The sequence below is a fragment of the Lynx rufus genome, unplaced genomic scaffold (assembly GCF_022079265.1).
Source record: "Lynx rufus isolate CCGP_SWC_20201006 ecotype Redwood Valley unplaced genomic scaffold, mLynRuf1.p SCAF_6, whole genome shotgun sequence".
Lineage (NCBI taxonomy): Eukaryota > Metazoa > Chordata > Mammalia > Carnivora > Felidae > Lynx > Lynx rufus.
The window spans coordinates 145,253,287-145,266,711 of NW_025814878.1; positions in this window are offsets into that span (position 1 = coordinate 145,253,287).

Sequence of the window (13,425 nt, forward strand, 5' to 3'; positions counted from 1 at the left end):
GAGAGATAAAGCAGCCAAAACACAGCAGCCGAGTTCATGTAGCACACACCAGAAATGCTCCCTGAAGTGCCAGGTTCAGGACACTATTTAATCTCTTCTTCACAAAGCCATTACTCTCAGGAGTTGGAAAGAGAACAGGCTTTTTAACACACAGAAGTATGCAGAGACCTAAACATATTGCCAATATGGAGGAATTCACCCCCAAGGAAAGAACAAGAAAGGTCACAGAGATGTGATCAAAACAGATATAAATAATATGCCTGATGGAGAATTTAAAGCAGCAATTATAAGTATATTCTCTAGCTTGAGAAAAGGATGGAATATTTCAGAGAGACTATACCACAGAGATAAAAGAATTAAAAAAAACAATCAAAAGTGAAAAATGGAATAACTGAGTTTCAAAACTTTCTTAGTGTAATGAGCACAGGAGGGAAGAAGCAGAGGAATAAATAAGTGATATAGAAGATATAATTATGGAAGATAATGAAACTGAAAGGAAGGAAAGTAAAATATTAGATCATGAATGTAGACTTAGGGAACTCAGTGACTCCATAAACCATAATAACATTCATATCATAGGAGCCTCAGAAGAAGAAACTAAAGTACAGGAGCAGAGATAAGTACCTTAATGTGGGGAAGGAAACAGACTGCCAAGTTCAGAAGGCACAGGGAAGTCCCATCAAAATCAACAAAAGCAGGCCAACACCAAGATATATTTAAACTTACAAAATATCGCAATGAAGAAAAAATGCTAAATGCATCAAGACAAAAGAATTCCATAACTTACAAGGGAAGACCCATGAGGCTGGCTGAAGATCTCTCCACATAAACTTGGCAGATCAGAATGGAGTGGCTTGATATGTTCAGTGTGCCTAATGGGGAAAATGTGCAGCCACGAATATTCTATCCAGCAAAGCTATCATTCAGAACAGAAAATGACAAGTAATCCAGTTAAGAAATGGGCAGAGACTAGAATAGACATCTTGCCAAAGAAGACATCCAGGTGGATAACTGACACATAAAAAGATGCTCAACATCACTCATCAGAGAAATACAAATCAAAACCACAATGAGATACCACCTCACAACTGTCGGAAGTGCTGAAATGAACAACATAGGAAACACCAGGTATTGGTGATAATGCAAAGAAACCCACTTACACTGTTGGTGAGAATGCAAACTGGTGCAGTCCCTCTGGAACCATATAGAAGTTCCTCAAACAGTTAAAAGTAGAACTACCCTACAATACAATGCCGGTACTACTAGGTATTTACACAAAGGAATAAAAAAACCTGATTTGAATGGACACATGAACGCTGATGTTTATAGTAGCATAATTTGCAATAGCCAGACTAAGGAATGAGGCCAAATGTCCATCAATTGACGAATGGGTAAAGAAAATGTGGTATATACATATATAATGCAGTATTAGTCATGAAAGAATGAAATATTGCCATTTACAATGATGTGGATGGAACTAGAGTGTATTATACTAGGCAAAATAAGTCAGCCACAAAAAGAGAAATATCAAATGGTTTCACTCATATGTGGAATTTAAGAAACAAAACAGATGTCTCTATGGGAAGGAAAATAAAAGAGAGAAGGAAGGAAACCACAAGAGACTTTCAACAATAGAGAACAAACTGAGGGTTGATGAAGGGATGTGGGTGGAGGATGGGCTAAATGAGTGATGGGTATGAAGGAGGGCATTTGCTATGATGAGCTTTGGGTGTTATATGCAAGAGATGGATCACTAAATTCTACTACTGAAACTAGTATTACACTATATGTCGACTATCTAGAATTTAAATAAAAATTAGAAAAAGAAAGAATGAAATCTTGCCATTTGCAATGATGTGGATAGAATTAGTGTATTATGCTAAGCAAAATAATTCAGAGAAAGAGAAATACCATATCAGTCATATGTGGAATATAATCAACTTGATTGATGAAAATGGAGGAAAAAGAGAAAGGGAAATAATAAAAGAGACTCAATGATAGAGAACACACTGAGGGTTGCTTGAGGGGAGCTGGTGGAGGGTGGGGTTAAATGGGTGATTGGCGTTAAAAAGGGCAGATGTGTGATGAGTACTAGATGTTGTATGTAAGTGATGAATCGCTAAATCTTACACCTGACACTACTATTACACTGTATGTTTATTAAGTTTAAATAAAAATTTGAAGGAAGAAACAAACATACAAAAATATAAATCAGGTGATATCATTTTAAACTGTCCACTGACTTCCAGTCACTTTAATGCATTTTTTATCCAATCTGATTTTTTATCTATCCCCATTTTTTATCCATTTAATGTTTTTTAACCTATTCTGATACTTTTTAGACAAACTAGATTTTAAAACAAAGACTTTAGCAAGAGATAATGATGGGTATTGTATCATTATTAATGGGTCTATCCATCAAAATCTAACAATTGTAAATATTTGTGTCCCCAAGTTGAAAAATCCAAATATATGAATCAATTAATAACAAAGATAAACTCATTGATAATCATACTATAGTAGTAGGGGACTTTAACAGTCCACTTATATCAACAGACACATGATCTAAGCAGAAAATCACATTGGAAACAATGGTTTTGAATGACACACTGTGCCAGATGGACTTAACATGTATAATCAGAACATTTCATCCTAAAGTGTCAGAATATACATTCTTCTTGAGTTTAAATGGAGCCTTCTGCAGGATAGATCACATACTGTGTAACAGTTAGGCCTCAGCAAGTATAAAAAGATCAAGATCATACCATGCATATTTTCAGGTCACTTGAAGTCAAATACAAGAAAAAGTTTGGAAAGCCATCAAATATATGGAGATGAAAGAACATCCTCTTAAGAAATGGATGGATTCAACAGGAAATTAAAGAAGAAATAAAAAAAAACACGGAAGAAAATGAAAATGAAAATGCAACAGTCCAAGCCCTTTGGGATACAGCAAAGACAGTCCTAAGAGGAAAGTACATTGCAATTCAGAGCTATTTCAAGAAACAAGAATGATCCCAATTAAGCAACTTAAGCTTACACGTAAAAGACCTAGAAAGCAAACAGCAAAAGAACCTAAAGCCAGCAGATGAAGGGAAATAATGAAGAAACAAATTAGACCAGAAATAAACAATATAGAAACAGGGAAATGGAAAAAAAAAAACCCAGAGGAACAGATCAATGAAACTAAGAGCTGGTTCTTTGAAAGAATACACAAAATTGATAACTCCCTAGCCAGACATGTAAAAAAGAAAAGAGAGAGAACCCAAATAGATAAAATCACAAATGACAGAGGGGTGCTTAAGTGGCTGTCAATTGAGCATCTGACTTCAGCTTGAGTCATTATCTTGCGGTCCGTGAGTTACAACCCTGCGTTGGGCTCTGTGCTGACGGCTTGGAGTCTAAATCATGCTTCAGATTCTGTTTTTCCCTCTCTCTCTTCCCCTCCCCCACTCGCATTCTGTCTGTCTCTCTCTCTCTCTCAAAAGTAAATAAACAGTAAAAATTTTTAAAAATTAAAAAAAATCTCAGATGAAAGAGGAGAGATCTGACCAACCCCACAGAAATACAAACGATTATAAAAGAATTCACTCATATATGGAATTTAGGAAACAAAACAAATGAACATATGGGGTGGGGAAAAAAGTAAAAAGAAAGAAACAAACCATAAGAGACTCTTAACAACAGAAAAGATACCAGGCTTCCTAGAGGGAAGGAGGGTGAGGGATGGCCTAGATGGCGATGGGTATTAAGGAGGTCACTTGTTATGATGAACACTGGGTGTTGTATGTAATTGATGAATTACTGAATTCTACTCCTGAAACCAATATTGCACTGTATGTTAACTAAAATTTAAATTTACAAAATCTAGTTTGTCTAATTATCCAGCCTTCTTTTTATATCCATTACCATGGATATGGTTCCTTTCCCCTCTCTTTCAATCTGGGAGTGTCTTTAGGTCTAAACAGCATTTCAATGGGCCTTGTTTTTTAATCTATTCTGATACCCTATGTCATTTGATTGGAGCATTTAGTCCGTTCACATGCAGAGTAATTATTGATAGATCAGAATTTTATGCCATTGTATTACCTATAAAGTTGCTGTTTATGGAGATTTTCTATGTTCCTTCCTAGTGTTTATTGCCTTTTGGTCATAACTTCATAGTCAAAGGTTCCCCTTTTATATTTCTTGCATGCTGGTTTAGTGGTCACAAACTGCTTAGTTTTGTTTTGCTTTGTTTTTCTGGGAAACTCTATCTCTCATTCTATTCTCAATGAGTACTGCTGAATAAAGTATTCCTGGCTGCATATTTCCCCCTTTCAGCATGTTGACTATATCATTCCACTTCCATATGGCCTGTCAGGTTTCTGTGTAGAGGTCTGTAGCTAACCTGATTTGTCTTCCCTTTTAGGTTAATGATTTCTTTTCTCTTACTGCTTCCAGGATTCTTTCCTTTTCTCTGTATTTTGCAATCTTTCCTATGACATGTCTTGGTGTTGTCTGGCTTTTGTTGAATTTGATGGGAGCTCACTGTGCTTCCTGAATTTTGATCTGTTTTCATTCCTAGATTAGGGAAGTTTTCAGCTCTAATTTGCTCAAATAAACCTTCTGCTCCCTTTTCCTTCTCTTCTGAAAATCCTATGATAGAAATGTTATTATGCTTTATTGAGGCAATGATTTCCATAAGTCTACACTTGTGATTTAACATTTTTCTTTCCCTCTTCTTTTCAGCTTCCTAGTTTTCTATAATTTTATCTTCTGTATCACTAATTCATTCCTCTGCTTTGTCCATCCTTGTTATTACAATCAGTCGGTTTTCCATATCTGTTATAGCATTTTTTATTTTGGCCTGACTAGTTTTTAGGTCTTTTGTCTCTGTTGTAAGGGATTTTGTAGTATCTTCTATGCTTTACTCACACCTAGATAATATCCTTATGATTGTTGTTTTAAATTTTGGGTCAGACATATTTCTTACATCTGTTTTGATTAGATCTCTGGTCATGATCTCTTTTTATTCTGTCTTTATCTATGAATTCTTTCATCCCATCATTTTGTCTAGGTCACTGTGTGTGTGTGTGTGTGTGTGTGTGTGTGTGTGTATGTGTGTGTGTGAAAACCTGTTATGTTTCCTGCTCCTGAGACTAATGGTTATATTATGAAGAAGTCCTTTACTATCCAGGTCCTGGTGCTTCAGGAAGTGTTTCAGAGTGCACTCTGCTCTTGGGTTTTGGCTTCTCTTTCCCTTAGGTCAGTTCTGTGCCTGCAGGGTTTCTCCTTGCCTGCAGTGGGGAGTATTTCGCCTGGTCTGGTGTGTGATGTGTTTATTATGTATGCTTTGGTTTGCTTGTTAAAATAGGCTTAATTATATTTCCTCTACAGCCATAGCTTTACAGCACCCTAGGGTCAGTGGGAGGGGTTTGTGGTGGTATTCTGGGGGAGGGTCCTACTGTGGTGGTTTTCAGAGCAACTTGCCTTAGTAAAGATGTACCTGCAGGGCATGGGTTAGGGAGGCAATGCTTGTAAGTGTTCCCAGTCTCCATGGGGGGTTCTGTGTTACTCACTAAAGTCTGTCCCTGTTGATGGTCCAGGGGGAAAATGACATTGCCCTGCCTCTCATTCCTGGAATGGGGAATTCACACCCAACACTGTTCAAGAAACCTTTACAGAAGAGTAACCAGTCTCCTCTTTTGCATCCCCATCTTGAAAAGTATATTTTTTCCTGATTAAAAGTTCATTGCGGGGAGGAGCCAAGATGGCAGAACAGCATGGACGTTTTTTGTGTGTCTCACATCCATGATATACAGCCAGATCAACAGTAAACCATCCTAAACACCTAGAAAAACTGATTGGAGGATTAACACAACCTGAGCCACAGAATTCAGCAGGTACACAGCGCAGAGAGGTGAACTTCAGGAGAGAGAAGATGGCGATGGGCAGGGAGCTGCTTTTGCAGGCAGAGAGTGGACAGAGACTGGGGGGAGGGGGAGAATACAGAAAAAAGCACCCCTTCCCAAAAGCAGTCGGAGAGAAAGTGGAAAACTGGAAACAGCCACAGGGACTAAATTAAAAAGGGAGAAAGGAGAAAGGAGAGGGTTTAAATTCCATTAAGACTGTAAAAAAGGGGAGCACAAAGTCTGAAACTCCACAGCTCGATACCTGACGGTGCTCTGGTGGGAAGGGTGAATGCCCAGGAGTAGAGTGGGTCCAGGAGGTTCTCAGGCCACACGGGGAAAAGCAGTTCCTCTGCTGGAAGGACATTTGGTAGAGACTTTTGAGGCCACCTGCTCCCAGCAGACACCAGAAAATGGCCACATTCGCTGGTGCTGGAACAAGGTTGTTAAGGGTGAAGCTGAGTGCCAGATGTGTGTTGTGATTTTTCCATAATCCCTGAAAAGCTGCTACTACACTGTCTCGTGAACTTTTTCTGGGGTGGGCTGGCACCTGGCTGCAATCTTGGGCTCCAGCAGCAGCAGGGTCCAGCAAGTGTTCCTGGGTGGGGCGACATTTGGCCATTGCTCATTTGGCTATTGCTCATTCGGCCATTGCTCAGTGAGACCATCCCACAGAGGGGCGGAATGGGTCAAAGCCACCGTCCTTCGGAAGTAAGGGGCTGGGGAAAACAGCCGCATCTGAGACAAAACTTGGGAGAAAGGTACTACCTGGGGCCTGGTCACGAAGAGTGAAAAAGTGGGGAGTGGATGAAAGCTGAAAACAGAGGACGGGTGTGCAATTGTTGATCCAGGAGAACAGACTGGGTAGCTGGGTGGTGCCTTTTTCACCTTTCCTGCTCATGCGCATATGCACCTAAGACCACCACAACAATCCACCCCAGTAGGCTAGCAGTGCCATCTAGTGGAGAGTGGAGCCATTACACTGAGCCCTGTCCAACTGGGCTAACTTCATTCTTCAAGAACACAAGTCTCACCACTGGCTTAGTTTATGCACTATAAAGTGCTACATAGACTGACTTCTAGCAGAAAATGAAGCAATTTCAGTCCTACTACTAAATGTTAGCAGGTTCATCTATTAAATTTTCTTTTTTTTCTCTTTACACTTCTTTTCTTTTTCTTGAATACAGAAAGAGAAAAAATCATTTTTATTTTCAATTTTTATTACAAATATTTTTCTTTAATTTTTATTACTATATTTTTTACTTTTGTGTAATTTTTTTCAAATTAGATTTTACTTCCATCATTTTACTTTAGTCTACTTCAGTGTATTCACCTTTTAAAATTTTCAAACAATTTCCTTTTTTTCTTTTTCTTTTTTTCTATTTTTGTTACCTCTCTTTTTCTTGAATGAAGAAAGAGAAAAACTTTATTTTTACTTTCAATTTCTTTTAAAAATATTTTTCTTTAATTTTCTTTACTATATTTTTTGTTTTTATGTAATTTTTTTCAAATTCTATTTTACTCCCATCATTTTATTTTAGTCTACTACAGTGTACTCACTTCTCAAATTTTCAAATGATTTCCTTTTTAAAAAATCTTTTCTTCTTTTTTGTTTCTTTTCTTTTTCTTGAATACAGAAAATGAAAAAATTCATTTGTTTTTATTGTTATTAAAATATTTTTCTTTAGTTTTTTTCTACTATATTCTTTACATTTGTGTATATTTCTTCAAATTCTATTTTACCCCCATCATCTCATTTTAGTCTACTTCAGTGTATTCATTTTTTCAAATTCTCCAATGATTTCCTTTTTTTTCTCCCCCCCTTTTGTTTCTCTAGTCTGTCAAACCACATTCACCACCCAGACCAACACAACTAGGACCTAGCATCATTTATTCGATTTGTGTGTGTGTTTAATTTTTTTATTTTAATATTTTTTAAAATTTAATTTTTTTAATTTTAATTTTTCTACCTCATTAATTCCTTTTCTCCCTTCAAAATGACAAAATGAAGGAATTCACCCCAAAAGAAAGAGTTACAAAGAAACGACAGCCAGGTATTTAACCAACACAAATACAAGCAAGATGTCTGAACCAGAATTTAGAATCACGATAATAAGAATACTAGCTGGAGTCGAAAATAGATTAGAATCCCTTTTTCTGCAGAGATGAAAGAAGTAAAATATGGACAGAAAGAAATGAAAAATGCTATAACTGAGCCACAATTATGGATGGATGCAGCGGCGACAAGGATGGATGAGGCAGAACAGAGAATTAGCGATATAGAGGACAAACTTATAGAGAATGACAAAGAAGAAAATAAGAGGGAGATTAAGGCAAAAGAGCATGATTTAAGAATTAGAGAAATCAGTGACTCATTAAAAAGGAAAAACAGGGGCGCCTGGGTGGCGCAGTCGGTTAAGCATCCGACTTCAGCCAGGTCATGATCTCGCGGTCTGTGAGTTCGAGCCCCGCGTCGGGCTCTGGGCTGATGGCTCAGACCCTGGAGCCTGTTTCCGATTCTGTGTCTCCCTCTCTCTCTGCCCCTCCCCCGTTCATGCTCTGTCTCTCTCTGTCCCAAAAATAAATAAACGTTGAAAAAAAATTTTTTTAATAAAAGGAAAAACATCAGAATCATAGGGGTCCCAGAGGAGGAAGAGAGAGAAATAGGGGTAGAAGGGTTATGTGAGCAAATCATAGCAGAAACTTTCCTAACCTGGGGAAAGACACAGACATCAAAATCCAGGAAGCACAGAGGACTCCCATTAGATTCAACAAAAACTGACCATCAACAAGGCATATCATACTCAAATTCACAAAATACTCAGGATAGGAGACAATCATGAAAGCAGCAAGGGAAAAAAATTCCCTAACCTACAAGGGAAGACAGATCAGGTTTGTAGTGGACTTATCCACAGAAACTTGGCAGGCCAGAAAGGAGTGGTGGGATATATTCAGTGTGCTGAATCAGAAAAATATGCAGCCAAGAACTCTTTATCCAGCAAGCCTGTCATTCAAAAGAGAAGGAGAGATAAAAAGTTTCCCAAACAAAAGTTAAAGGAGTTTGTGACCACTAAACAAGCTCTGCAAGAGATTTTAAGGGGGACTCTCTGAGGGGAGAAAAGATGAAAATATAAATAAATAAATAAATAAATAAATAAATAAATAAATAAATAAATACCAAAAGAAACAAAAGATTAGAAAGGACCAGAGAACAACACCAGAAACTTGAACTCTCCAAGCATCATAATGGCAATAAGTTTATATCTTTCAGTACTCGCTCTAAATGTCAATGGACTCAATGCTCCAATCAAAAGACATAGGGTAACAGCATGGGTAAGAAAATAAGACCCATGTATATGCTGTTTACAAGAGACCCACTTTAGACCTAAAAGACACCTACAGATTGAAAATAACAGGATGAAGAACCATCGATCATGCTAATGGTCAACAAAAGAAAGCCAGAGTAGCTATACGTATATCAGACAATCTAGACTTTAAAATAAAGACAGTATCAAGAGATGCAGAAGGGGATTATATCATAATCAAGTGGTCTATAGACCAGGAAGACCTAACACTTGTAAACTTTTATGTGCCAAATGTGAGAGCACACAAATAGATAAATCAATTAATCACAAACATAAAGAAACTCATTGATAGTAATACCACAATAGTAGGAGACTTCAACACCCCACTCACAGCAATTGACAGATCATCTAACCAAAAAATCAACAAGGAAACAATGGCTTTGAATGACACACTGGACCAGATGGACTTAACAGATATATTCAGAACATTTCATCCTAAAGCAGCAGAATATACATTCTTCTCCAGTGCACATGGAACGTTCTCCAGAATAGACCACATACTGGGACACAAATCAGCCCTAAGTAAGTACAAAATGATCGAGATCATACTGTGCATATTTTCAGACCACAATGCTATGAAACTCGAAATCGACCACAAGAAAAATTTTGGAAAGGTAACAAACACCCAGATACTGAAGACATCCTACTAAAGAATGAATGGGCTAACCAAGCAGTTAAAGTGGAAATTAAAAAGTATATGGAAGTCATTGAAAATGATAACACTACAACCCAAAACCTTTGGGACGCAGCAAAGTGGGTCATAAGAGAAAAGTACGTAGCAATCCAGGCTTCCTAAAGATGGAAGAGAGATCTTAGATATACACCTAACCTTATGCCTTAAGGGGCTGGAAAAGAACAGCAAATAAAACCCAAAACCAGCAGAAGACAGGAAATAATAAAGATTAGAGCAGAAATTAATGGTATCAAAACCAAAAAAAAAGTAGAACAGATCAATGAAACCAGAAGTTGGTTCTTTGAAAGCATTAACAAAATTCATAAACCACTAGCCAGTTTGATAAAAAAAAGAGGAAAGGACCCAAATAAATAAAATCAAGAATGAAAGAGGAGAGATCACAACCAACACAACAGAAATAAAAATAATAAGAGAATATACAATAATAATAATATAATAATATTATATTATTATATTATATTAATATAATAATAATATAATAATAATAAGAGAATATTATGAGCAATTATATGCCAATAAAATGGCAATAAGGAAGAAATGGACAAATTCCTAGAAATATATACACTACCAAAACTGAAACAGGAAGAAATAGAAAATTTGAACAGACCCATAACCAGTATGGAAATTGAATTAGTAATAAAAAATCTGCCAAAAAACAAGAGTCCAGGGCCAGATGACTTTCCACGGGAATTCTACCAAACATTTAAGGAAGAGTTAACACCTATTCTCTTGAAGGTGTTCCAAAAAATAGAAATGGAAGGAAAACTTCCAAACTCTTTCTATGAAGCCAGCATTACCTTGATTCCAAAACCAGACACAGACCCCACTAAAAAGGAGGACTATAGACTAATTTCCCTGATGAACATGGATGCAAAATTCCTCAACAAGATATTAGCCAACCTGATCCACCAATACAATAAAAAAATTATTTACCACGACCAAGTGGGATTTTTACCTGGGATATAAGGCTGATTCAATATCCACAAAACAACTTGATTCATCACATCAATAAAAGAAAGGACAAGAACCATATGATTTTCTCAATAGATGCAGAGAAAGCATTTGACAAAATACAGCATCCTTTCTTGATAAAAACGCTCAAGAAAGTAAGGATAGAAGGAGCTTTCCTCAAGATCATAAAAGCCATATATGAATGACCCAATGCTAATACCATGCTGAATGGGGAAAATCTGAGAGCTTTCCCCCTAAGGTCAGGAACAAGGCAGGGATGTCCACTCTCGCCACTCTTATTCCACATAGTATTGGAAGTCTTAGCATCTGCAATCAGACAACACAAAGAAATAAGTGGCATTCAAATCGGCCAGGAGGAGGTCAAACTTGCACTCTTCACAGATGACATGATACTCTATATGGAAAACCCAAAAGATTCCACCAAAAAACTGCTAGAACTGATTCATGTATTCACCATAGTTGCAGGATATAAACTCAATGCACATAAATTGGTTGCATTTCTATACACCAACAATGAAGCGACACAAAGAGAAATCAAGGAATCGATTCCATTTACAGTTGCACAAAAAACCATAAAATACCTAGGAATAAATCTAACCAAAGAGGTGAAACATCTATACGCTGAAAACTATAGAAAGCTTATGAAAGGAAGTGAAGAAGACACAAATAAATGGAAACACATTCCATGCTCCTGGGTAGGAAGAATAAATATTGTTAAAATGTCGATTCTACCCTCAGTAATCTACATATTCAATGGAATCCCTATCAACATAACACCAGCATTCTTCACAGAGCTAGAAACAATAATCTTAAAATTTGTATGGACCCAGAAAAGACCCTGAGTGGCCAAGAAATCTTGAAAAAGAAAACCAAAGCAGGAGGCATCACAGTACCAGACTACAAGCTATACTACCAAGCTGTAATCATCAAGACAGTATGGTACAGTACAAGAAGAGACACTCAGATCAATGGAACAGAATAGAGAACCCAGAAATGGACCCATAAACATATGGCCAGCTAATCTTTGACAAAGCAGGAAAGAATATCCAATGGAATAAAGACAGTTTCTTCAGCAAGTTGTGCTGGGAAAACTGGACAGTGACATGAAGAAGAATGAACCTGGACCACCTTCCTACACCATACACAAAAATGAACTCAAAATGGATGAAAGACCTCAATGTAAGAGAGGAAGCCATAAAAATGCTTGAGGAGAAAGCAGGCAAAAACCTCTTGGATCTTGCCCGCAACAGCTTCTTACTCAACATGTCTCTGGAGGCAAGGGAAACAAAAGCAAAAATGAACTACTGGGACCTCATCAAAATAAAAAGCTTCTGCACAGCGAAGGAAACAATTGGCAAAGCTAAAAGGTAACTGACAGAATGGGAGAAGATATTTGCCAATGACATATCAGATAAAGGGTTAGTATCCAAAATCTACAAAGAACTTATCAAACACAACACCCAAAAAACAAATAATTCAGTGAAGAAATGGGCAAACGACATGAATAGACACTTCTCCAAAGAAGACATCCAGATGGCCAACCGACAGATGAAAAAATGCTCCACATCACTCATCATCAGGGAAATACAAATCAAAACCACAATGAGATACCACCTTACACCTGTCAGAATGGCTGACATTAACAACTCAGGCAACAACAGATGTTGGTGAGGATGCGGAGAAAGAGGATCTCTTTTGCACTGATGGTGGGAATGCAAGCTGGTGCAGCCACTCTGGAAAACAGTATGGAGGTTTCTCAAAAAACTAAAAATAGAACTACGACCAGCAATTGCACTACTAGGCATTTATCCACGGGATACAGGTGTGCTGCTCTGAAGGGACACATGCACACCCATGTTTATAGCAGCACTAGCAACAATAGCCAAATTATGGGAAGAGCCCAAATGCCTCTCGTTGGATGAATGGATAAAGAAAACCTGGTATATATATCCAATGGGGAATTACTCGGCAATTGGTAAGAATGAAATGTTGTCATTTGCAACCACATGGATGGAACTGGAGGGTATCATGCTAAGCGAAATTAGTCAGAGTAAGACAAAAATCATATGACTTCACTCATATGAGGACTTTAAGAGACAAAGCAGATGAACATAAAGGAAGGGAAACAAAAATAATATAAAACAGGGAGGGGGACAAAACAGAAAAGACTCATAAATATGGAGAACAAACTGAGGGTCGCTGGAGGAATTGTGGGATGGGCTAAATGGGTAACTGGCACTAAGGAATCTACTCCTGAAATCATTGTTTCACTATATGCTAACTAATTTGGATGTAAATTTAAAAAAAAATTAAAAAAACACAAAAGTTCACGGGTTTTTTTTGGTTTTGTTTTCCTTTTTAAATTAAAGCATAATTAACATAGTGTTCTATTAGTTTCAGGTGTACAATATAATAAATTAACAGTTGTGTACATTTCTTAGTGCTTTTTAACAGAAGTGTATTCTTAATTTCCTGTATCTATTTTATTGATCCCTCCACCCAC